This window comes from Emydura macquarii, unplaced genomic scaffold (genome assembly GCF_026122565.2).
Source record: "Emydura macquarii macquarii isolate MOO-44397 ecotype Brisbane River unplaced genomic scaffold, CSIRO-AGI_Emac_v2 contig_1477, whole genome shotgun sequence".
Taxonomy (NCBI): domain Eukaryota; kingdom Metazoa; phylum Chordata; order Testudines; family Chelidae; genus Emydura; species Emydura macquarii.
This window is the reverse complement of record NW_027131614.1, coordinates 5,372,984-5,400,829: the sequence shown is the minus strand read 5'-3', so window position 1 is coordinate 5,400,829 and position 27,846 is coordinate 5,372,984. Positions and strand designations below refer to the sequence as shown.

General features: G+C 40.6%; 2 long non-coding RNA genes across 2 annotated transcripts; both read right to left on the bottom strand.

Moving 5' to 3' along the window:
- Positions 1-3,333: 3,333 nt before the first annotated feature.
- LOC137156800 (uncharacterized) lies at positions 3,334-6,268 on the bottom strand. The gene is made up of 3 exons (XR_010920898.1): positions 5,510-6,268; positions 5,034-5,115; positions 3,334-3,449 (listed from the first exon to the last, which is right to left on the bottom strand). It is a non-coding gene; the product is annotated as an uncharacterized lncRNA (long non-coding RNA).
- A 1,135-nt stretch (positions 6,269-7,403) lies between these two features.
- On the bottom strand, positions 7,404-9,421 carry LOC137156799 (uncharacterized). Its single transcript, XR_010920897.1, has 3 exons — positions 9,211-9,421; positions 8,903-9,044; positions 7,404-8,129 (listed from the first exon to the last, which is right to left on the bottom strand). It is a non-coding gene; the product is annotated as an uncharacterized lncRNA (long non-coding RNA).
- Between the last annotated feature and the right edge of the window lie 18,425 nt (positions 9,422-27,846).

The window sequence follows — 27,846 nt, the reverse complement described above, 5'->3', positions numbered from 1 at the left end:
TGAGGAAGGTAGAGACAGACCCCAAAGGCCCGCCAACAGCAGAGGGAAGCAGGGACAAGGGTCATCCCGGGGCTGTGACTGGTGTGATGACCTGTGGGCACAGGTGGAGCTGTGGGGGCATCCGTTCCTCCCCCCACCCCTGCCATGCAGTGTATCTTCTGTGGGTGGAAGGTGCCTGAACCTCACAGAAGTAACACTGGGAGTCAACCCATGCCGGTGGAGGAACCTTCCCGGTCAGACCCCACCATCAGAGGGAGGAGGGGATGGGCAGGGTTAAGCCTGGTGGCTCACAAGGGGGGTGGTGTGTAGCAGGGTGCTACCAGCCAGGCTGGGCTAGGCCCTGCTACTGAGCCCTAGTTCCAGACAGATGGGAGCCAGCTGAGCAAGCCAGCCTGGAAGGAAGGAAGGAAGGAAGAAGGAACAGCTGTAGGACCTGGGAGGCTTATAAAAGCTCTCAGGAAAAGGATGCTAGAAGGAAGGGAGGGGCAAGTAGCCAGAGCAAGAGAAGCTGCAGCAAGGGAAGGCTGAGCACCCTGCTGATTAAAGGCTGAGTGCGTAAGACCTCTGTGACTGGTAGGAACTGTGTATATAGAAGGTGGCAGGCAACCCTTTGTAAATAAAGCACACTGGTGGAGCACGAAGTAGTCATCCGGATGTGGTTTGTGGGGGCAGAGGGCCTGAACAGCAAGGAGGCCAGGCATTAACTGCTACAACATATCATGAAGTTCATTGCAATAGCAAAAACCTGAAGTGACAAAATAGCTGAAGAAAAATGAAAAGAACGTGAAAACACTGTTCTGCCTGATAATCAAACACATACTTTACTCAGTGTTTCTTAGCAAACTGTCTGCAAGCATAACTGACAGTTAAGTTACTAGAAACTTTACATACCATAATTATTTTTCCCTTAAAATCCTTAGCGCAGAGGATGATAGCTTGGTATTGGAATTTTATTTCTATAAATTTGAAGTGAATTTTGTACCAAGGAAATTGCCAGATTGATAGCACCAGCAACTGAAATCCTCTCTTTATCTGCAATACATGTGCTATACGTAATAGGCAAAAGCAGTATATGATTCCTCATGCTGCCAGGGCAGTGGGTTTCACCTCGGGGTGAAATTCTCATTTGCCTTTCTGTGGAGACTGCCAAATGGACAGAGTCTTCTTTAGTGGAGACTGTAGTAATATGGCACATAATTAAGATTCCTCAGGTATTGCTAACATAGCGTAGCATAGTTGGCTATGTTGGGAATCACAACATACAGCCCAAGACACAGCTCATTTAAGATCATGGGAGTCTTTCCAGCAACTTTAATAGGCTTTAGCAAGCACTGAGCATAGTATGCTGACATTTCAAGAAAGCTAGGAGTGGTGGGGAAGAACGTAACAGAGTGGAGGAAACTATGGGAAAAGATTCTGTATCACTGCCATTGTGTGATTAAATTATAAAACACTGGCACCACTGACAGAAGAGACATTTTATAAAAAGTGATTTAGATGAATATATGTCCAGCCTTTTTTTAGGCCAAATATTCATGACTGGATTCATGTTTTCAAACCAGTATCTAGAAATATAACCATATCACACATACAGCCATATATGAAGCAATTTAAACATTTGTACTGCACTTATCTCCATTGAATCTGAATGGCTATGAAGTAAAGCCTTATGGTCTAGTATCTTTCTTCTATCCCTTGAGGTAACTGGAGGGCAGGGGTATTCCTCCTCCAACTCCACCTTCCCCTCTCTTATTGTATATTTTGGGCTCATCATCCCTGTGCGCTTCTAGCTTCCGCCCAAACTGGAACTGGAAATGCCACATCCACCATCTTTGTTCCAGAAAACAAATTGGGCTTGTTTTGGTTGCATTTTTGGACTTCATTTCCACTCTCTTAAAGTAGGACTCGGCAACCGTGAAACTTCCCCCTCCATCAGAATCAGTCATGGTTTTATATACCTCTATCACTTCCCCCCCTTAGTCGTCTCTTTTCCAAGATGAAAAGTCCCACTTTTATTAATCTCTCCTCATATGGAAGCTTTTCTATACCCCTAATCATTTTTGTTGTCCTTTTCTGTACCTTTTCCAATTCCAGTAGATCTTTTCTGAGATGAGGCGATCAGATCTGCATGCAGTATTCAAGATGTGGGTGTACCATGGTTTTATAAAGAGGCAATACGATATTTTCTCTTATTATTTATCCCTTTCCTAATGTTTCCCAACATTCTGTTAGCTTTTTTGATTGCCGCCGCACGCTGAGTGTATGTTTTTGGAGAACTCTCCCCGATGACTCCAAGGTCTTTGCTGAGTGGTAATGACACTTTGATTTAAATCCAGCACTCCATGAGGAGCCAGGGTGGTGAGGAGGGTATCCGAATGATTCGTTCCCAGTGACCAGTGCTGCTGAGGAGGTGGGCTGCACACATCCTGGGCAACTGGAAGCTGTTTTGATGCCTGGGTGAGAGGGGGGGGTCTATGTTCAAACCTAGGTATAGTGAGTTGCAACAAACCAGCTTGACAAATCTGACAGGATGGGGTGCAATCTCTTACCAGTGCCAGATGAAAGAAGGCACTTTCAGCAGCTATGGTTATTTGTATATTCAGCATCTCATGACCTGGTGACAATACAACCAGCTGTGGTGTGGGAGACGTTAGCTGGAAAGTAGCCTCATCTCTCTCATTTCCCTCATTGGTGGAACTAGTAACATCATACACAGAATAAATTTGATTTCTGAGGAAGTGTGGAGATAGCCACTGCATTGCACTTCTTCACTGCACCACCTAGAAAGTGGCATTGGCATCAGTGTTGGTGGAGGAACCTAGCCCACCCTTCCAGGATATCTGAAGACATCTAGAAGAAGAGGACTTAGGGGTCCAAAGAAAGAAACTGGTGAACTCTGGGAAGGTAGCCTGAACAGGACTTCAGTTAGGCTACGGAAGACAATGCTCTGAATAGTGCTGGGCACAACCTCAGTATCCTACAAATACCAACAGGGTAGGTGCTCTCAGATGCCTAGGTCCAGCCCCAAAACCTAAAATGCTGCACAGAAATCTCTCTTCACCTATAGAAGGTGAGCAGACATAACGATATCAGATTATTATTTCTATTTTTTCTGCCTGTCTCAGGGGAAATCCAATTCAATTAGAGAATGTAAATGGGGTCACTTCTCACCTACAACTCAATGGAATTGCTCAACAGGATCTCAGAAATAACTGTGTGCCCATAATGTGTCAGTTTGAACATTTTCAAAGGACAGTGAAATACCTGCCCTGAAGTGATTAATAAATGTTTGAGATGATTCTCATCATTAATGCACTCAGGCATCATAGCAAAGGTTTATCTTGAACAAAGTTAAACAGCAAACACTAGAAGGAAGTAAACAGCAAAAGAGATTGTCAAATAATTTAGATGGATGACATCTTTAATTCCAAGGTCCATTGAGCATAGTCCTGCAAAACATATAACCTGTGCATAACAATATAAATTTTTAAACCTCCATTAAAATTATATCAAGCGCCTGATTTAAAGTTAATTGACACAAGCAAAAAATTTCCAAGTTAAGTCTTTCATGGACATCATTGTTCCTGGGTATTGCTACGTATTATGACTGGACACCTCAAGAATTGCTCTGAGACCTTGCTAACATCTGTGCACAGAGCAGATGAAGGATAAGTCTTTAGCCCTAACTACGATTTTAATTACTTGCAATGGTATAAGTCAAATCCTAAGCTTCATTTCATTATAGTTTTGAGAGACATAATTTCCCTTTTCTTTGTAAAACTAATACAGTATGTTAAGAAGGGGATTATGATCAGCATTTTGCTTAGGGCTTGTCTACATGGTGCCTTATGATCACCCCAAAGTGCATTTTAATGGCACTTCCAGTTTTCACCCTTGATGTCATCCTAGCCTAAAGCCAATTCAAAATAAGGGCATCCTTGGTGTCTACCACGCCACTGGCCTGGAACACCAAAAAGGGGAGTTTATCCACTTCATATTTTTACTACTACACCACTGGGTCCCTACCCTGAGTAGCTCATACTGTCTGAGAGACAATCAGATAGATAGAAGTAATGGGAAGGGAACAGGGTGCATTCAGACAAGCCTACAATGTGCTGCACCAGGTAGGGTGTAAATTCTAATTCACACTAGTATGTTGCATACTCACTGACCCGGGTGGACCCTGCTGGCGCACACTAAAAGTTTCCTAGTGCATGTAAATGTAGTACTGTTTGAAACGGGACTACAATAATGTCCACTAGGGAACTTCTAGTGCATACCAGCAGGGTCCACACAGGCCAGTTAAGCATTTGTAAAGTTAAAATAAAACAACGCATTTAACATAAGCTACCCTGGCATTAGTGTGAAGACCACCACCCAATGCACTCTCATCTGCTGGGAAGTGCACAGACTAGGGCCAGATTGTGACAAGCTTCCCCATATCTAAGGCCTGCAGAAGGCCTCCTACGTTTGCATTCCCTGTGCTCAGAAGAGTGAAGGGCCTGCTCCTACAGTGTGCCCCAGAGGAGCAATGCACCCCAGAAGAGTCAGAAGGGTGGGGAGGGGGGGAGCCACAGGCTCAGCTCATCCCACCCCACCCTTCTCAGAGTGGTCTGGCTGCCCTAAAGACAGTGTAACCTGTGGCAACTCTCTGTTCCCCAGACTTCTTGGAGATGGATGGTCTCCACCAGTTACCATAGTACCTAAGCACCCGATGAGTAACAGCTGCAGAAGTGAGCCAATATTGTAGACAGGGCCTTCGTTTGAAAGCTAATTCTGTTATCTGCACATCCCAGTTAACAATCATCGTGGTCTCCCATCCAGACTTTAATTCAGCCTCCTGATTTTCTTTTACATTCTCCCACTTGCTAGCAGGTCTTATGTACTGGATATCGGATCTGAATGCTGTCACCTGTGTTTCCCAAAACCTTGGGAATCTATGCTGACCCCGAGTGACAAACACCTTCTAACAGAATGGAACCAACACATGATCCACTACTGTATAGAATTCGGTTACAAAAAAATTTACCCACTTTCTTCTAATGTCTTTTCAAGCCTCCTGTAGTTATTGGGCCATGTGCAAACTTCATCATTTCTGCTTGTGTTCATCTGGGTCTAAAATAAAAGGTTAATTTTCATGTAAATTACACAGGAAATGGAATGCAGTCCCTGGAGCCAACAGGAATCATGCAAAAGAAAATAGCTTCTTATTCTGGAATAAATCAAAGAGGGGAGCGAGAGGAAGGAGGAGGTTGCAGACTGTCAGAACCGTCTCTCCTGTGTAGTGCTGTTCTGCATTGCCACTCTCACTAGGCCAGATCCTGATCCCCTTAGTCATGTTGAGTAGCACCTTATTCCAGAAGTGGTTCTGCTGACTGCAGTGAGCTATTTGTGGAGCAAGGACTAGTTCGCTTGAGTAAGGGTGTCAGAATCTCAATCATTTTCTTTGCCTTTTGCTGTAACATTCTGATGACAGGACCAGTAGAGAAAAAACTGTACTGACTGATACCTTAATATCTGGCCATTGGAGGAAACAAAGAAGAACCAGAAGAATCCCAGGCACTGTTACAGGTCATCACAGCTGCCTCTGCAAAAAGAAACAAGATACTCTACAAAGAGAGGAGTGGGAGCTATGCAAGCCAAAAAGAGGGGTGGGGACTACAGGAAATGAAGTAGCAGCAAAATAGCAAGCTTTTGCAAGAAGAACTGCTGATTCATGAATGAGTAACATTTCTTAAAAGCCAGCTGGCTATTAGTGATTCCCAAGCACATTTACTCATGTGACTGCTATTTCTGCAGTGACTAACACTTGCACACAATGCTTCTAGCTGCATTACAAAGGTAATTCCCACAGGAGTTTAGTAATACAGTTCCAGGCTTAAGGGTGAGGACAGCATATGATGGGTCTGTGTTGTAAATTCTGGCATGCAAAATAGGATTGTGACTACTAAGGCCTGAGAGACGCTGCAGTAGATTTTTTAAACAAGGGAACAATAATTTTATTGCCATATAACTGCTAGACATTATTTACTTTTACTTCTCCTTCCTCCTCCCTTCCCATTCACATTCCAGCTCAGCTCCCTTATGAGAATAAGTCTGGCTTTGTGGAATTTCTCCAGTTTCTCTTTTTTATTCCCCCTCTCCCCCCCTAGTTTCTCAGACATGTGCTTTCCTGCAAACTCAGACATGATTGTTCCTCCTACTTTTTTTCTGTGTGACCTATTGACATCCAGTACCAGTGATTAATTATTATACTGTTAAAGGTGGAGAGTTGTTATTTGCTTTGTAAAGAGCATTGCATATTCGGGACAGATTTTCTAAAGAGCTCATACTCCCTCAGAGCTCATACTCTGCACTCACTGTCATGACCAGATTTTCATAAGACTCCAGGACACTGCTTATTTTGGTACCTACATGGAAGCGGTGTTCCTTTGAAAATCTGAGCATGTTAGAAAATATCTGTTTTTCTTGTCTTTATTTTAAGCCATGAAACAGATGCAAACTAATCTAGTTACAATCACTGGGCAAAATATTGCCACAAGGTCTGCAATGCACAGCTCTGCAAAAATGAGTAAGATCTGTGTATATCAGTGAATGTAAACACAAATGATTGAGAAATTTTGCCATGAAACAAGAAGTGCCTCTGTTAATATATGCAGGTATTTTACTTGTGAGTGCCTGGACCTGCAAAAATATGCACAACCAGGTCAAAAGTGGGCAGAGTCACCAAAATAAATGAATTTATCACCAAATTACATACCCACATCCGTAAAGAAGATGAATAACTCTCTGCTGATCCTGCCAGGTGTATTATGTTCATATCTGAACAGTGACTTGAGACTTGGTTTGGTTTGATTATAGTAGACTATAAATATTTTCAGAGCACCATACATACCTCCCTTATGCACTCCAACAACATGGTATGTTGGTAAAGACTATTACAAGAAGAAAATCCAACCTCACACGCAACCAATATTGTATTATAATCAAAACTTAAAAAGGACTGGTCTAGCAATTCATCTTTTCACTAGGATGCTGATTTCCTCCATAGAGTCACTGCAACAGGCTAGATATCCCAGAGTACAATAATGGACACTGTCTTTCTGTGAGATGTGTGGATATGTGTATATCAGAACTGGCAGCTTGTAAATACTAGATGCTGCTCTTCATACATTAGAGCTTCTTGTGTCATACTTCCTTTCATTATCAGGCTGTGTTTGGGTGGCTATACTGCATTCACCAAACTAGTCTGAATCTGTCAAGAAAAGAAGCACCTCTAGTATCTGTCTTTTCACAAATGCTGAACTGTATGAAAAATTCCTCAGAAATCCTCCTCCTGCCAGCCTTGCAATGAATGAATCACATCTCCTTTTATTTGCATTTCACAGAATGCACATTCCGACTGTGATCAACTGTAGCCTATTCTGAGGTCTGTTAGGGCAACTTTCCCTGGTTGCCCAATGTAAAGCTGTCCTACAGCCAGCTCAGTCATCTAGTGGAGAATTCCCCATATCATGCTATGGTGACTCTGCAACTTCTATGGGTCCACTTCCAAACCTCTGGCAGGGGAAGATATGCTCAGGTCATCTCTATGCCCCAGCAATCCCCAGCTGCCAGATCATCTTCTAAAGGCTATTAAGACAGACATAAGCTAGAGTAGCCTTGAAGTTGCTCTAAGCTTTGCCAGAAACCAGACCAGTGCAGAATTAGCCCAATGGCATTTATTTTACCAAACAGCCTAAATCAACCATAGTGTTTTTGCCACTTAGGCTATGTCACGTGAATCTAAAATCAGCGAGGTGATTTTTAGTTGCTAGGTGAGCACAGGAAAAGTCAAACTCTTCAATATCTTTGTCAAAGGACAAATGGGAGGTGTGCGTCAAGCCAACAAGTTTCACACATAACACCGCTGGAAGGATTGTGGTGATTGACTGAAAAGGCATACAAATCTGGAGCCAGGACATTTGACGTTGTGACGTTTCCTTTAAGTTCTCCCTTGTTTTTCCAATGCTATCTGTGTATAATATACTTCAGCCACATTATTGTATCCTGGTTACATGTTGCTATTAGGTTTTGCTTGGTTTTCTAGTGGAGATCTGCCAGTTCACAGTTAGGGCTCTCTCTCAGCACTGTGGGAGAGTGAAATAGCAGAGATTAAAGTTATCACAGAGTTATTTATATTTGTTGCATGTTCCAAAAAGCACAGTACCTGCTATGATTTGACCTAGACTCTTTCTGTATGCCTTGCACTCAGCGTATATAGCTTCGTGCTCTGCTTTACAATTCAGCCTAGGGGCCTGTTGAAGTTACACCATCAACGTGAAACTCCTTGACCCTGACTCTGTAACTGACTGTATTCATGCACACCCTTGTACCTATAGGCAGTCAACTGTAGGATCAGGGCTATATATTGTACAATTAAAAATAATGACATTCCTCTTGTTCATGTGCACATACATTTGAACAACTCATTCCACTGCTGTTGTTTTTTTCTAGTTCATTAAGAAATTCTATTTGCATTAAGTTTTTAGGTTCCATATTAGGGTTTTTAACAATTTTTAAAACTTTATTTTATAAGATATATGAAATTTTGAGCTTGCAACAATTTAACACTGTCTGTTATTTCCATCTGGAGAGATTTTATGCCTGCAAAAACTAATGAAAAAGAGGAAAAATTCTCGAGATGAATTTTTGTATACTCAACAGTAGAGACAGTAAGAAAGGCTTGTTTTAAAAAGGAAGCAAGGATAATCTTGTGGTTAAGGCAGTGGGCTAAGCATGAGGTGTCCTGGGTTCTAATCCTGGCTTTACCGCATGCTTTATGTACAATCTTAGACAAGTCACAGTCTCCCTGTTCCTTAGTTTCCTCAATTCTAAAATGGGAATAATAATACTTGCCTACCTGTTGGAGTATGGGTGCCAGAACAGCTTAGTCTCTTTGTGTTTTCATTCCTCTCATTCACAAGATGCTCTGTATTATGTGTTACATTATCTGATGTGATACATTGCTTCTATCTAATACCATTCCATCAGCATCTATGGCTCTAGAAATACAGAAACAATAGTTATCAGCCAAAAACACGCACAGACATCCAAAAAGATCTTTACATTCTTCAGTTTAAAAAAAAATTTTTATCTTGCTGGAGATCCACATTAAAGCTTCTCCATTAACCTCATCCTGTGCCTTAATCACAAGAATATTGTTTTCACCTTTTGACCTGAGTTCAGGGCTTTGCCAGGTTGTTTCCATGAGGAGGAGAAATTGGTTGTATGAGTCAGGTATTTCTTCATTACAAGACTGTTTACTTATCAAGGTTGAATACAAAATCCTTTTTCCCTGAACACACTAGAAACAAACCACAGAGGTCATTTCCTTGCTCAGAACTCTGTGTCTGCATTTCTAGCAAGTACTCTGCCCAAAAAGGGCTTCCACCCAGGGCTAATATCACCACTGCTTCTCTCCTGGCATTCTATCTCACACACAACTGCAACCAATCAATCCCATATCCCCTCATTTGCAATCAATCCAGAGAAACCACTCAGGCAATACAGTTCAGCTGCTGGATCTGCTTTCCCAGGTACCCAGTGCCTTGGGTAATAATTTCCTATTGTTTCCAGCTATCACTACATAAAAGGGAATGTAATCATACCTTCCATTTATCCTGAAAGAAGGGTGGTTAGCACACCCATCAACTTTAAGGAGGTCTGTGATTGTTTACAAATCAAAACCCCTCTTGATAATAGCCATTAGCATCTTCCAGCATAACATCATCATCATCATCATTTTCTTCAACCTGCACTTTTGAATGCCTTAATTTGCAGAAGTAACACAGTCAGGAGTCACACCAGAGTTTCAGACGGGTTAGGTATTTCATTGTTCAGTCACTCAGCCAACATGCTTAAGAAAATAGTGATCCTATAGAAAAATAACCCTTCACATTACATTGTTTCCATGAACCAGACTAATGACATTTTAAGCTATAATCACAAATTCTAAATCTCTACCCTGACCTGGCAATTATGTGGGCTCATAGACAATGAAACCAACGACTAGATAAAAAGCTGGAAGGCCCTATTGGTGTTTGGGGAGTTAGGGGATAGCTGTCTTCACACATGCACCCTGCCAGTGTATAACAGATGCAGCTCACAGTTGGAGACTGAGTCATTTTTAAAAAAAAAATCTTCAGGCAGTTCAGAGGAAAATGAAAATATGAGATGGCCTACCCTGCATTGTTTACAAAAGATTCATGTCAGGACAATTTTTAAGTACAACTACTAAAGAGAACAGTTAGGAAGCTAATAACAACTACGATAAACAACATCCATCATTTTAATGTTCTGTTTAACAAATCAAAAAATTATGTTTGGACAACATCAGCTCATCACTAATTGAGCTAGATGGAAATTTAGCCTAAAACAAGCATACTCACTATGTTACATTTCATCAGATGCAGAAGGATATTGTGATGCAAAGGAGAGCACCCACCCAACTCAGTAATTACAGTCTGCTGGAAATGTGCTCCTGGGTGAATCACCACCAGCTGACATTCATAGGATTATATTATCAGTGCAGCTCTAATGAGAAGAACGATTTCACAAATGGAAACACAAAGTAAGACATAGACTTATGTTGAGGGAATTGTTTTGCTTTGGGATATTTTCCAATCTAATATTCCACTTATGAGTAGCTATCACCACAGATTCACAGATTTGGAGATTCCAAGGCCAGAAGAGATCATTGTGATCACCTAGTCTGACCTCCTGTATAACACAGGCCATAGAACTGCCACAAAATAATTCCTGTTTGAACTAGTACATATCTTTTTTTTTTTTTAAATCTATGAATCTCTGAAGAGCTCTATTTCTGGGAATGATCTGATAGCACCATATGTTGGAGAGTTTCCAGTTTCTAGCACCATATTTTAATTCTCCTAAGTCCTATCTTTTTCCAGAGGATTCACTTCTGAGAAAGATAACAAATATGTTCTTTCCCTCTTAGATTCATAAAGGTACCAATATTCACATACCCTCCATTTGTAAATGGATACATACCTGTGCCTCTGCAAAATCCTTAGCAATAGTATGATATCACACTGGAGCACCAAAAATCACCCATTAGTTTTACAGAATACACATTACCGGTCTCCAACCAAAGCCAACCATGCTTTCAACATAACAATATTGTTTTAGAGTTTGTCCAGAAAATTCTGACAGAACAGTTTTCTGTCAGAGTAAATAGAAAAATCTCACTGGAACATTTTGCATTTGTTGGACATTTCACAGGAAATTGACTTTTATAATATCATATAGAATGATAGAAATGTAGGGCGGAAAGGCAAGCCAAGGGTTCTCAACATTTTTTCCCTAAGGCCACCCCCCGCCAACATGCTATAAAAACTCTATGGCCACTTGCGACACAACCAAGGCCAGTGTTACAGGGTGGCAGACAAGGCAATTGCCTGGTGCCCCATGCACAGGGGGCCCCACGAAGCTAAGTTGCTCAGCCTTCAGCTTCGACCCGCGTGGTGGGGCACGGCCTTCAGCTTTCTGTCCTAAGCCCCAGCAAGTCTAACACGGGCCCTGGTGTCTAAATAAGATGAGGTGAAAAGCCTTTTATAGGGCGCACATGACAGGCCTTAGGGCTTCAGCCCTGTGGTGGGGCTCGAGGCTTCTGCCCCGTGGGATGTGCCTGCCAGGGCTCCGGGCTACTGCCCCCTGGGGCACATCTGCTGAAGCCCTGAGCATCTCCCATAGGGCAGAAGCCCCGAGACTCCCCCCTTCTTGCAGTGTTGAGGCACTGGCAAGCTCAACCCCTGGGGCAGAAGCCCTGAAGGCCCTAGCCCCACCACCCTTCCATGGAGTTGAAACCCCAAACTCTCTACCCAAGCCTGGTAGGAGGAGAATGGGGGAGGAGGGGTATGTAGAGGGCTCCACGAGCTGCAATTTAACAGTAAAAGAGCCATATGTGGCTCCCGAGCCACAGTTTGGCCACCCCTGTTTTATATGCTCTCTGGTTTATTTTGGCGGCTCCTCTGAACCTGTTTGCAGCCCCCTAGGGGGCCGTGGGCCCCGGCTGAGAACCACAGGTCTAGTTCATCCATCTACACTGAGGAAGGATTAAGTGTATTATTTATAATAAGATATAAAATAAACAACACATTTCCATAACATTCAAATGAATTATTTTTGGAATATTTCATTTCATGAAAAATTCCAAGATTTTGACTTTTCATCCTGATTCAAGATGAAACCAAATTTTAAAATTTCAGAATTTCCTGCAAGAGGGAAATTCCATTTTCTGACCACCTGTGCTCACATTACATTTCTCACACAGTGCAAGTCTGTGTATATGATGCAGGCGATGTCATAGCTGGATGAGGTAGGTATCTAAATACTTATCCAGGAAAGTTCACAAGTCCCACTATAATCTCTGTATTCAGTCAGGTTCCTGGTCAAAATTAACCAAACAAATATATATTCAAATGTTGTGTGAACTAAATAAGGACAGTGCCAACCACTGAAAAACAGCAGAATTTCACAAGCTAAGGCAAGATTGCATGAGATCTTGTATTTGATAGCTGAATTATATCATTAATAAATGTATAAGATATTCTTTGTATTATTTATTTGTGTAATCATTAGCCTAGGAGCCCCAGTCATGGATCAGGACCCCATTGTTCTAGGCACAGTACAAGCACAAAACAAAAGATAGATAATAAGCTCTTTGAGGCAGGAGGAACTAAGTACAAGGCATAGGGTAAATTCCTTTCTGGAATCACTGTGGCAATTTGTGAGAATGAGGCTGCATTATCTTTGACGCTGGGCTCCCCTTTGGCCCCAGTTCAGCAAAACACTTAAGCATGTCCTTAAACATCCTGCTTAAAGTTAAGTACTTTTGCTAGACTTTTACTTTTGCTAACTTTTGCTGTTACCTTTGCTAGATCAAGGCCTTTAGAGGCTCCAAAGGATCCATGCAGCTAGAAGCCATAGGACCTCGGTAGAGATTCCCATGTGACTCTTACACATTTGGAAGGTCATCTGCTTCTTCAGGTGGAGTAAGATGTTAGGGAGAACTTCATCCTTCCAATGGAAGAGTTCAGAGAAAACTCCACTAGGGAAAAGTCATGGAGTTTTCTTCTTTCTCCTGGTCCTTTCTTGTGTGTTTCTTCAGGCTTTAGTAGTGGTAATTTGTCCTGAGGATTGTGAGATAATATAATCAGCTTTTATAAATTAAAACTAATTTCATATCATGTCAGTTTTCCTTCCTCTTACCATGTTATCATGACTACTCATGAAGCTCAGGCAGGCTACCAACTCATCAATTCACAGCTTTCACAAACTTCTCAGCTGACAGGCTGAGGCCTGGTCTACAATAGAAAATTAGGTCAGTTTAACTACCTAAGTCACACCCCTGAGCAGTGTAGCAAAACTGAACTAAATCCCCATGTAGAGAGCACTAGGTCAACGGAAGAATTCATCCGTTGACCTAGCTACTACCTCTCAGGGAAGTGGATTACCTATGCTGACAAGAGAACTCCTCCTGTCAAGGTAGGTATTGTTTACACTGAAGTGCTGCAGCAGCACAAGTGCAGCAGTGCTGCAGCTCTTCTGCTATAGCATTTCAAGTGTAGACAAGCTCTGTTATTATGTTACACCATGATTTTTTTTGATAGCATGCAGAAACACTTGAAATGGATTGCGAAAGATCAGGTTGGTGGTAAATGTCAGTGGAATGGGTCAAGGATCTGCCGTTGCCACAATGGGAACACCACATACATTTTCATAATGTTAAGTGATGAAAAATGGAACATATAAGCATTAAGTTTTTATCAGGGTTTTGTAATCTTTTCTGATTTATTATTCTTTCTGGTGGTTTTTCTTTATTGCCCACAGTTGTATTTCCTTCATTATTTAGTCCAGAATTATGAGATCTTCTCCAGTTTTGGGAGTTTATTTGATTTTTTCCTCCTTGATGCAACATATTAATGTGCACAGAGAAATCATCTCAGGGTGATTAGTATCAGTCATATGTAAAGCAATCACAGGAATTTCTTTGAAGGGCTAGTGACAGCATTTCTGATTCTCACTGCTGTCAGGATCTTCAGCTTCTTTTTCATTTTCCTTTCAAGAGTCTTGCATAATAAAAGAAACTCACATGTCATAATAAATGCCTAGAGAAACAGAGGTTATTTGGTCAAAGCTTCACAAATTTTTGCCTACTTGGAGAATTATGGAAGTTATTATTTATTTTAGTGTTTGCCTATATTCCAGGGAGATCGACAGATCTCAGAGGGGGCCCTATCCTGCAAGGTGATGAGTTGTAGGAAGAGCCCTATGGAGCCTGACTCAGCATTACTGAAGCCAATGTGAGTTTTACCATTTACTCCAGTGGAAGGAAGATCTGGGCCTTGGTTTGAAGGTTAGGTTGATTCCAAATGAACATGTAGGAATTAAGATATTTTTCCAGTGTAATTTATCCAAATTACTGTGACCTCTTTATCCAGATAATTGGGCTAGAGCCTAGAGAACTGCCTTTCTCATGCATTTGCATATGGCCTGCTTTCAGATGAGCTAGAAATAATGTAGGAAGTGCCCTTCTTATGCCATTTTGGTAATTTTACTTCTGGTCCTGAATGAAGGCGTAAAATGCACGTGTATGCGATTTTAAAGAGAGGTTTGGGAACTTACTGGAAATCAGAAAAGGTAGGAGGTCAGTTTGGTTCAAGTTTTGAATGAAGGCTCAGACCATTCTGATTTTATCAAAACCAGTTTATTCCTTCCTGTGCTTAAATTACAGTTTGTATTAGCTTGGTCCTCTTTCTAATTATCTGCTCTGAACACCCTCCCACACACTGAGTACCTAACAGGATTCTTCCATTGCACTACATCACCTCCAGTACTGAAGGCCACCTTCTGCCCTTGTGCAACTCCATTGACTTCAGGTTCTGCTTTGAACTGTACCTGTGTAACTCAATTAGCCTTCATTCTGTCTGTGGTAGGTACTTATTGGGCCCCCATGATTTGAGTGCGTCACAATCTTTAATTTATTTATCCTCCAAATACTATGTGAGGTAGAGAAGTATTATCCCCATTTTATAGATGGGGAACTGAGGCATAGAGAGGCTAAGTGACTTGCCCAAGACCATAGAGGAAGTCTGCAGTGGAGCCGGAAATTGAACTTGGGTATTCTAAATCCCAGGCTAGCACCCTCTTTACCAACTTTCTTCTTTAGGATGGTTACAAAATAAACAATGGCAGAATTTGGCCTGTGGCATCTGTATTAGCAAAATGGTGTGGGAGAAGAAAAGAACCCAGCTGACTCTCAGGTACATCTACACAGTAATTAAACATTCACGGCTGGCCCAGGTCAGCTGAATCAGGCTCACGGGTCTTGGACTGCAGGGCTGTAAAATTGCCATGTAGACATTTGGGCTAGGGCTGAAGCCCGAGGTCTGGGATTCCACAAGGGGAGGGTCCCTAATCCGGCCTCCAGCCCGAACATCTACATAGCCTACACAGTAATTTTTAGCCCCGCAGCCAAAGCCCTACGAGCCCAAGTCAGCTAACCTGGGCCAGCCACGGCCATGTGGCAGATCTTTCATTCAGAGTAGATGTACCCTCAGAGCCCAGGGTAATTTTGCAGAATGGACAGTTAGGAAAACCATCCCTTTATTTGTAGCGTGAACACATCTGCTGAGAGATATAAGAAAAAGGGATTTAGCTTGAATTATACTTTAATTTCTGCAATCTCTGCCTCTATGTCCCCATCTGCGAACTGAGCATAAGAATATTTATCTACCCCACAGGCCAATGGTGAGGCTCAATGAATGGATCTTTGTAATGCTTTGAGATCATCAGATAGAATCAAACTGATCCTCCTCATGTTTTGTGTTTCACCCCAAACTAGTTAACAATAACCTTACTGTGGGGTTTTTCAAGGGTTCTTCAGATACTAATTTAGCTTCTAATTATCTTAAATAATCTTTCTGTCGTTTAATATACTCCAAATATATTAAGGTACTAATTCAGTAAACTGATGAGTAAGCTGTTCATGCTTACTATAGCTAATATCTTTTTAGCCTATTGAATATGAATATGAATTTTTATATGAATATGAAAAATATGAATGTTTAGCCTATTGTTCAGACAATGTTGAACTGAAGTTTAAATGGACTTTATCCTTTTCCTGCTGTTAATTAGCAATTTCAATGGGGAAAATTCATGTGACTTTGAAACATGTGAATCTGACCCTCTCTTTCAGCCCATGTCTCTGTAGTTGTTTCAAATGGTTCTTCCCTGTCAGCCTCGGAGGGAGGCCACTGTGCCTCACTACAGCACCGAGCTGTCAATAATCAATTGGCAGGGGATTAGCAGTCTATGGCAACAGTTAACAGTCTAGAACCCCAGCCCTTTGAGGTGGAGCCGAGTAATAAGCTGCCTGGCTTAGGCTGACAACAGACACACTCAGACTCTGGCCCTCAGGTGGGGCAGAGCAGTTAGCAGTCTTTAGGCCAGCTTTCTGGCTGGGCCAGACAGCAAACAAACACAAGTCATCCGGCCTAAGGCAGGTAGGCTACCACCCCGGGGATGGAGTTGTCAGCAGGGGGTAGGAGGACCTGGGCCCGCCCTACTCCACTGGGACCCAGCTCTGGACTCGAACAGTTGTGAGTGATACCACCACTGGGTCAGCGGGGATCCCACTGCAACACACTGACTCAACTCTTGGTAACACAACTAGACTTACTGTCTGGTTTCCCCTGGCTACTTCCTACTCTGTCTGTTCATAGGGCTCCATCGTTCACAGGTCTTCCGTCTCCTTGGTACATAGCAGGCAACAGTACCAGCAGCTCCTCTGGGTATTTGGCAGATGGCAATCCCAGCAACTCCTCTCTCCCACAGGTCGGGCACTGCACAGCTCAGTTCCTGGTGCAGGGCTCGGCAGCGAGGCAGAGTCGTCTGCCTTCTTCCTTGGCTCATGCTCAACTGAGCTAGAGGCCCCACCTCTTTTACTTCCTTTCCTTCTCCTCTCACCACGGCGTAGGAAGTTCCTCCCTGTCAGACTCAGAGGAAGGCCACTCTGCCTCACTACAGTCTCTAAGCCCCTAATTTTTAGTTCAATGTCATCTCTTTTGAGAGATTCTATCCCATTAGTAGCTTTTCCATCGGCCTCAGTCTTGCTTTGCAGAGCTCCTTAAGGATGTACACTGTCCACCCAACTCAACTCCCGAAGCTTGAGAGCTCACACTGCAACATCCACATTGCTATATTTAGCATGCTAGCTGGAGCTCCACTAGAACAAGTCTGTCTACCCAGGTTGGGAGGCTCATTCCCAGCTGCAGGGTAGACATACCCTAAACATACAACAGAGTAACAGGAGCCTGATTCTCTGTTGCTCTTCACCTGTTGTAGTCATTAACACCAGCACAAAGTGTAAAGGGGGTGCAAAAACACTACTAGATCAGTACTGTGGTGTTTTGCCCTGCTTTGCACTAGCCTACATGACTATACAAACCGGCCATTTAAGAATAAGGCTCTAAAGGTGAAATTCTGGCTCCATTTAAGTCAGTTGCAAACCTCCTACTACTTCAACAGGGTCAGTGTTTAGTCCTAGGATTTGCAGTGTATTCCTCTCAGTGCTGCATCTTCCATCACAAGGGATAGGTCTGAGTGTGTCAAGGGCAGTGGCAACCACAAAGGCTAAAACAGTCTCTTGCAATTACATTTCAAACCCATTACATTACCTAACATTGAATTCAATTACTGCACACAAAACTGAAATTCCAAAGCATCCTATAGAAATTTTACATGAGCCATTTTAATAGAAATTTGATCCATACATTTTCAGAGGGATCTCAAACTCAAGCTGTTATTTTAAGCCATGTTATCTGTCAAGAAGCACTGAGGAAGGGAGAGCACAGGTGAGATGGACGATATAGGTATTTAGGAAATGGATCTGATAACAAATGGATCACAAATTAAAATCACAAGTAATGTTGGCAAGACTATTCTGAAAAGAGGCTGCCCAGAGAGAAGGATTATCTCTAATGAGATTATTCGCTTGTGAATTTATGCTATGAAGGTTAGACCTGAAAGACAATTTTAAAATAATACAATAAAGGTTACATTACAGAGATGGGTCTCCTCTCTCTCTACTTGCTTTTCAGATATTGTGGAAATCAAGAGGGGATAGGTAAGAATGTGTTAGTACAAAACAATTGCATTAGAATTCAAAGTAAACCTACAATTATTTCAAATTTGTGATCTTTCTGTTTTCTGAAGATAATTTTTAAAAACTTCCTTCCCATCTATGGATGCTTTTTTATGGGATTCACAAGATGACGTGACTGACATCATCATTAGGCTGACAATAGTTGACAATATTACTAGTTGATCAAACATATTGACTTCAGGACAGTATGTTGATCTGATGCATGTGATCTAAATAATTACTTCCTTCATTTGTTTAGGCCCCAATTTGGCAAGGTTCTTAAGAACATACCTGAATTTAAGCACCTGAATAGTCCTGGTGCAGCAATATGCAGAAGGTATAGCAATCATTTCAAGGTTTAATATACAGCACTTGTGAGAACTTTGGGTTTATATGGTAGGAATATGCTAGTTCCTCAGAATCAGAAGTAGGTCTTGGACAACAGATGTCTTGAAGGACCGCCAACCAATAGTCTAGAGTTTCTCAACCAGCAGGTCGTGACTACCAAGGAGGTCATGAAAGGAAATCAAGGGAATGGGGGGGAAGTCATGAGGTGTTGAAAATGTGGTTATAATCTAAAACAAAGAAAATCCCACTGCCCACACACTCTTACCCTTCATGGTCAATTATTCTCTGTCAACCTCTCAAAACACACACAAATAAATTAGATAGACTGAGCACTGTTATAATTGATAGGGTTTTTACTCTTACTTTTATAGTAAATGTAAGGGAGGGGGAGTCACAAAACATTTTGACTTTGAATAAAAGGTGGCCAACTTGAAAAGGTTGAGAAACCCAGTGTCAGGCATCAGTATAATTTGATGATCAAACTACGTAGCAAGTCATTATACAGAAGAATCTTTTTATAGCTTGGCGTCTGCATTCTCTCATGAACAGAGAAGCTCAGATACTCTGAACAACATTTCGCAATCAAACCATAGCAGAAGTGTCTTTACTGTTTTTTTAAATATAAAATTAAGCTATTCCAAATTAAATATTGTCACTCCCATAAACACACGTCTTAGTTATAGATACATTAAAGACCTGATTTCCAGAGTGCCCATGCCTCCTATTAACTTTAAGTGAAGTTTTGACAATCAGGCCCCTAGTCACGAAAAGAGGTAATTACAAATGTGATATTTCTAATGTATTTACTATTTTATTAAATAAACCACAATGCACACTTTTAAAACCTGGGTGCTTGGTGTTTTTGTTGTTCATTTACTTTTACTGTCAATGTGGACCACCATAAGTAGATTTGTCTAGGTAACTGTTAATATCCAGTTTTCAATGATGCTGTATAGATATCACCTAATTAATCCCCACAACATTTCTGTGCAGTAAGAGGGTATTATTAATTCCATTTCACTCATAGTGAAACCAAGAGAGAAGAGTCCAGGGATTTACCCAAGACCTCCTGACTGCCAATCTTGTACTCATTTTTCCAACCATACAGCAGGCGAGTGCTCTGCTGCCTCCTTCCAGATAACTGCTAGTGACCCTCATGGGGACAACTATTCACAGTTTGAGATCTGACACACTACTTTATAATGGAAGCTTTAATTTTAGCAAAAACCATTCAATGCACTTTCACACTGTACTTATTCACCATTACCTTTTTTTTTTTTTTTTTTTTTTTGCTCTAATCTAAAGAAGAAGACCTGCAGGTAAGATGTGTTGTTTGGCTGATTTGTCTATATTCTGAGAGCCAAATCTTGCCTCCTTCTACTGGTATGTAAATCTCTAAACAAAGCAGAAGTTCATCGTTCTACTGGAGGGGTGGGCAGAGTGCAGAGAAGTAGTGCAGGGGAATGTCACTGTAGCAGCACGAATGGGAATTTAGGGGTGAAACAAAGTGTGGTCAGTTGGGAAGTGTGGGTCAAAACTCCCATGAGGAAAGAGATGAGCAGTCATCATGTCTACTACTTCTTATAGGCTGTTCTAAACATATGAAGTAGCTCGTGCTGTTGTCTCATGATCCATCAAGGGAAGGTGGGGCAGATTCTAGACCCCATGGAGCTACCATGCTCACAGCCTGTTTATTCTCGTTCTAGGACTTGTGTGCCTGGCCCATGGGCCAGGAGATACAAGTCTGTCTATATCTCGGTAAGGGCCATGTGGCTCTGATTCTTGGGTCTTTGGATCAGCCCTGGTATTTGAAGTTTCTGAATGGTTAATCACTCCCTGTTGGTGAGGGGGTGGAGATGAACAGTGAGGCTTAGTACATAAGTCAGTTAATAGCTGAACTCATGAGCAGCAAACATGGGAGTTTTGGAGAGAGTTCAGATAGGGTATGTGTAATGCTCTCTTTTCTAGATACCGTTCTATACTTAATACAGTGATGACCAGGGATGGAACAGGGTTGTGTCATGCAATGGATGTCCCATATTTCTTTCCTAATGGAAGCCAGAAAGGATTTCCTCTTTAGGAAGTGCAAGCTGGTGATTGTGCTGGAAGAAAAGATTCCTGATCTGGAAGACCAAGTACAGACACATCAGAGAGGCTGAGGAGTTCTCAGACTACTAGACTGGGGAAGCATAACAATCCCAGATTCAGGGAAAGAAGGAACTTTCCACCAAGGGACAAAAGGGTGGAAACAGAAAGGATGCTTGGCAAAACATGGTTGAAATTTCTAAAAATTATAGCCAATTATGAGCCAAATCAGCTGTGAGAAAGAATTTAAACAGAAAAATTTGAAGAATAATAATTGGGAACTGTTTTAGAATATTTTACTAGCTGCCCAGAAAGCTATAATCCCACATTCAAGAAAGAAGGCAAACTTTAGTTATAAAACCTACTTGTCTTAAAGGGGAAGTGAAAGCATCTCTCTCTCTTTCTCTCTTATATAAATGAAAAAAGACATAGTTGATAGCAGTTAATATAAATTAGAAGCTAAGAATAGTAGAAAATTGATAAGGGAAGCAAAGGACACAAGGAGAATTCAATGGTCAGTGGCATTATGGACAATTAGAGGAGTATTAGAAAAAAAATAGGAATCCTTACAGTGACTTTGTTCCTATTTAAATAGGAAAGGGTTCAGAGAAGAGCAATGAGAATAATTAAAGGACTGGAAAACATGCCACATACTAAAAGACTCAAGGAGCTCAAGGAGCACTGGAATGGGTTACCTAGGGAGGTGGTGGAATCTCCATCTTTAGAAGTTTTTAAGCTGCAGCTTGACAAAACCCTCGCTGGGATTATTTAGCTGAGGTTAGTCCTGCTCTGAGCAGGGGGTTGGACTAGATGACCTCCTGAGGTCCCTTCCAACTCTATGATTCTATTTAGCTTATCAACGATAAGGTTAAATAGTGACTTGATGACAGTCTTTAAGTACATACATGGGAAACAGAAATTTAATAACAGACGGTTCGTCAATCTAGCAGATAAAGATATAACGAGATCAAATGGCTGGAAGTTGAAGGTAGACTAATTCAAATTCAAAATAAGGTGCAAATTTCAAACATTGAGAGTAATTAACCATTGGAATAATTTACCAGTGGTTGATTCTCCATCACTATAAATTTTTAAATCAAGATTAGATTTTTTTTAAAAGATATGCTCTAGTTCAAACAAGAATGAATTCAGTGATGTCTTATGGCCTGTGTTATATAGAAGATCAGACTAGATGATCACAATAGTCCCTTCTGGCTTTATAATCTATGATCTATAAAAGGGTGTTCAGGGTTTCTCCCTAACACACTGTGCCCATTTTTGTGCCAGGGTTTGCAGGATGTTGTTGTAGATAGCTACAAAGAGGAGTTCAATGGATTTAATTCCTTTTCTATAATATTTCAGCACAGAAGAGGAAATAGATTTCCCTTTCTATAAGGTCTATAGAAGAATTGTTATTGTACTCAGGACACCCAAATTCATTATGAAAAGACTTCTTGAATTTCTTGGCTACTGAACAAAAAATGGCACAGAGGCATGTTTTTAAAGAGCACAAGTGCAACTAGTCCAAACTCTGGAGCTAAATTGGAATAATTGACACCTTAGAAATCTATCACACATTTACCTTTTGAGTAAAACGCAATAGAATGATTTTTCCCAAACTCCGAATGAATGAAGGCCTGAACCAAGGAGATGCTTGGCATGTCCAGTGGCATTCTGAGCATCCACAATCCCCAATGGTATCAAAGGTCACAGAAGACACTTGGCACCTAGCAGCCAGGAGAAAGTCGGTACCCCACAGGATCAGGTCCTACATGCACCACGATGAGAACAGCAAATGACAGCTACTGGTTGAAACTCTATGCGATTCAGCTGAGCTACATGTGAGAATTTATACCACCCTCCACATCAAAAGGGGAGGAAAAGAGAACTGGGGGAAAAAACTTCTTGGCAGGCCCTTGAAAATGTTACTATTTGGGTTCCGGGCCTGCCCACAGCTAAAACCCCCTCCCCCAACCTAAGGGGAGGAGCATCTGAGCCCAGGACTCAGACTTGAAAGTAATCTTCAAAGCCGTTTGCAAAAAATACTTTACAAAGTCAACAAAGTTGAAATAATGCACTCGGTGCTGTCAAATTAATAGAAAAGCCTATGTGCGTCAGTGGATTAATGTAAAGATAAGACTAGAATCTGACTGAAACAAATCTAAACACATGCCCTTGTTACCTCTATTTCTAATACTTTTTTGTTTTTCAACAACAAAGTTATTATTATTAAAAGTCATCTCTGTGGCACCATAAATTTACACTGTAGTTTGCAATCATAGATAAAAGCACATTGGTGGTGTTTTTCTTGCCAAAATGAAAAACTTGGGGAAAAAATTGTCAGGTCAAACCAAATGTTGCAAAAACTGTCATTTCAAATCAACATTTCAAAAATGTTGCTTTGAAACAAAATGTTGAAACATTTCATTCAAAAAATTGCTCATTCTGATAATATCAGATGGAAAAAATCAATTTTTTCCAGCCAAAACTACTTGCCGAATTTGACTTCAATTAGTGCTTTGTTTCAGTGCATCCCTCCCAAAAATGCATTTTTGGGGCAAATGTACTGTTTGTCAAAGAAAAAGATCACCCAGCTCTAACTCAATGATCTTATAGTTTAAGGCAGACAGAATCACAAAGATGAGTGAAGACATCCCTGTGTGTACTGTAGAGAAAATAGACCAGCTGCTTTGAAAACATGGCTGTGTATAGAGTCAGGCAGGACAGAGGTGGAGCGAACACAATGAGAGAAGACAATGCTAAAAGACTTTGGAGTACAGGCAAAAATCTAGGGCAAGGTATACTGACCAGAGGAGAAAAGGGGATAATTTACCAGCAATTTAGTAATTGTCAGGCCATCAATGAAAGCCAAAGTTTAGCCATAAAAAGCCTTTAAAATTTCTACAAAACATCAGTTAAAAGGGGCCTGTTTTAAAGAGATTGTAATTGTTAAAAGAAAAAATATATATAAATATATTGGCTAATGGGACTAATTCTAAACCCAGCAGAATAGAAAAGGAAAATACTCATGTCAGACTAAAGACAAATTCGTAGGGGAAGAATAATCTGCTATGTCCCATTAACCCAATTGTGTACTAATGCACATCTCTCATTTCTGTCAACAATTTCAATAGTCCGCACATTCAATCATTGTTATTATGTTATCTTTTTAGAGGAAGATTGAACATATGGCCATGGGAAGAATTGCCATTTTTTTCTGTGGATTATTCCTGTGATGAATGGAAAAATTATTTTCTCTAAATTTGGTATAGAATATTTCACTTTTTGATTATATTGTTTACTAGACAATTTTTTGCAGCTGGATTTTATGTACCTGACTAAAATAAAAAGAAAATCAGTTCAGTGAGCCTCAGACTATATTCATTTACTAAGGACAATATTCAGCAAGGTACTGAAGCACACATGTAACATTGACTGACATAAACAGAACAACTCTTATTATGCTTCAAGTTATGTACGAGCTTATGTATTTTGCTAGATCAAGATCTTACTCACTGGTAATTGGAAATAACTGTGGCTCCCATGTTCCTGTCTTAAATGAAAATGTAGAAGGGAAAACACTAGTAAAAATCCATTTTTCCCGCCTCTGCACACTACACACTGTGGACATGGTCTGAAAAAAATCACAGAAAAGAGTTTTTAAAAAAATCACAGAAGAAAGTAATCCAGAGAAATCCCAAGTCCCAATTCCATGGCTCCTTAGCAAGACATGAGAATGGTCTCCACATATCCCTCCTGCCTTAAACTCCCTATCTTCTTGCCCCATTTGCCGATATCTTGAGTTGCTAGGAGTTAAGTATCAGGAAATGGGGGCAAAGAAACAGATCTCCTCAGATATCTGTCATCTTATGATGTCCTATAATAGAAGCTGTAGTCATGGATGTGCTATTGACTAATGAATTATTTCTCAGTAATTATTCTGTATTTTTTCAGTCTAAGTCATATTGGACTAGTTTGTTGATCTAAACAGCATCAACAAATCTTCTCCTTCTCCCCCAGATTTTTTTTTTTTTAAATAGAGGGGACATTGATGAAAATATCCACACAGCTGTCTTTTCCCCTGATGCATTCTGCATTGTTTTGTTCCTTTGCATGCCATAAAGTAGGAGGGAAAACAGATAGACCTGTATTAACATCCTTAAAACAATAGAGGATCTGGATAGGCCTAAAACGGTTATATCATAAAAGGGAGCAGGCTTTCTAAGGAGATGTGAAGAGATGAAATGAGAAGAGGAGTAGGGTATGAAAAAGAGGACCAGTTAAAAAGAATACATACATGAAGTGTACATACTATTTTAACCTCTTTTCATATCTAAAAAAAAAAAATTCCAGAGCATGATATTAAAAAAATGCTGACAGAGCGTGTTGCTTGGATGTGCTTTTCAAATTATTACAACGTACTAATTAATTTACGGGGAGATAAATCTCAGTATGTCAAATAATGTATTGAAACATCAAATAAATAAATGCTCACACTTCTGCTGAATCCTGCAATGCAACCTGGAGTATATTAATAAATATTAAAACACCAATAGTATATGTGTTATATGTTTTAAAACAAAATAGTGTAACGAATTTTAGGGCACTTCAGACTCCTGGGCTGTTACTATGCTGCATACCATAGCCACTTGTAACTTCCTGGCAATAGGAAAGATAGAATTCAATCCTCCTCCTGCTATATGAGCTACAAAAGAATCTGCTTTAGCTCTTTTCAGTACAGGGGATATGATATGAAAGATAACGGAGCAAATAATTAAGCAGTTGATTTGCAAATACATAGAAGATAATATGGTGATAAGTAACAGTCAGCATAGATTTGTCAAGAACAAATCATGTCAAACCAATCTAATAGCTTTCTTCGACAGGGTAACAAGCCCTGTGGATGGGGCGAAGCAGAAGATGAGGTATATCTTGACTTTAGTAAGGCTTTTGATACTGTCTCACATGACCTTCTCGTAAATAAACTAAGGAAATACAACCTAGATGGAGCTACTATAAAGTGGGTGCATAACAGGTTGGAAAACCATTCCCAGAGAGTAGTTATCAGTGTTTCAAAGTCAAGCTGGAAGGGTGTATTAAATGAGGTCCTGCAAAGATCAGTCCTGGGTTCTGTTCTGTTCAGTATCTTCATCAATGATTTAGATAACAGCATAGAGAGTACACTTATAAGGTTTGCAGACAATACCAAGCTGGGTGGGGTTGCAAGTGCTTTGGAGGATAGGACTAAAATTCAAAATGATCTGGACAAACTGGAGAAATGGAATTCAATAAGGACAAATACAAAGTACTTCACTTAAGAAGGAAAAATCAGTTGCACACGTACAAAATGGAAAATGACTGTCCAGGAACTGGAGTATTGTGTCCAGTTCTGGGCACCACATTTCAGGAAAGATATGGACAAACTGGAAAAAGTCCAGAGAGCAACAAAAATTATTAAAGGTCTAGAAACATAACCTATGAGGAAAGATTTTAAAAAACCTGTTTGTTTAGTCTGGAGAAAAGAAGACCAAGGCAGGACATGATAACAATTTTCAAGTACATAAAAGGTTGTTACAAAGAGTAAGGTGAAAAATTGTTCTCCTTGACCTCTGAGAATCAGACAAGTTAAACTGCAAGTAGGGAAGTTTAGGTTGGCCATTAGGAAAACGTCCTAACTGTCAGGGTAGGTAAGCACTGGAATAAATTTCCTAGGGAAGTTGTGGAACATCCGTCATTGGAGATTTTTAAGAGCAGGTTAGATAATGACTTGTCAGGGACAGTTTGGATAATACTTAGTTCTGCCTTGAGTGCAGGGAACTGGACTAAATGACCTCTCATGGTCTCTTCAAGTCCTATGATTCTATGATACACACTTTTTCAGTTCTGATTCTGTTTAACAGGTGGCATCAAACACTGCATTACAGTAATTTAACCACAACTAATTATTAAATATTATTATTATTTGTATTGTGGTAGTGCAAGAAACACAGGGACCAGGATCCTACTGAGCTAGCTGCTGCACAAACACAGAACAAAAATATGATCTATAGCATATAGACCTTGCAATATTTAAGCAGAAAAACAGTCCCTGGCCCAATGTGCATATATCAAGACAATGGGGGGATGAGACAAACAGAAAAGGAGGAGAGAAAGGATGGTGAGGTATCAGTGAAACAAGCAAGCACTGTACAAAAGAATCAGTTATTGCTCACCAACCCAAGGAGGATAAAAAACTAATGTTCCATGATTGTTTTGACCAAGTGAGATATCCCTCATTGTATTACAACAATGTTTAAGGCTATCAATATGCAAATCAGTGTACATATTATTATTGTAGTTTTACATTTAAAATAGTCACATTGGTGTGGGGTTTTTTAATTTAGTTGGCCCATTCCCTGCATCCGTTGATGTTTTCACCATTTGTTGTTACTTCAAGGACATTCACATAAGGGTTTGCTTGAGTTGTGCCTATTACAATAGCAGAAGTACTATATGCCATGGTAACAGGAGCACATTTACTTTTGTGATCCTTGACAGCATTGCAACAATCACAGGAGAAGCATCATGCCAGAATGGAGAAAAATCAAGTTAACCCCTTTGTGAATGATGTGAACAGATTTACTGTCAATCTATCAGAGAAAATATGGAGAATTATAGTATAAACATACAGTGTGCTTTTCTGTCTTAAATTCAGAAGCATTGGAGATTAACCATAAAATGTAGTAGGTATTTGTATCATGTGAAAACACTGAGTTCAGGACATTGGCAGTATGAAAATAGATATTTTCGGAGTTACACAGTAGACACAGATGCCATCCTTGCCAGAACTGCACTATAAAATGTGTCACAAAGGCAGCTTGCTGAGTGTCTCTTGAGAAGTGTTGAGTGGCTTCAACTATCATTGAGTCAACTGGAGCAGGATTGACTTCTAAACACCCAATCCTGCAAGATGCTGATCATCCTCAACTTGAAGTTATTTTAACAATCAGCTTCCTTCTGATACCCCCCAATCATCGCAGTCATCCTTGCAGTCCCAGGCTACTCCTGTTAAAGTTAAGACTCATATCTGTGACAAACTCATTGGATTCACTTTGTGGAAGTTCCTGTGAGCATCTTCCTTGGCCCAGTCCACCTGGGTTTTCAAATGAACCCAAAATCTCAAAATAAAACACAGTGGAAATCATTGAGTTTCACCCACGTCTGCA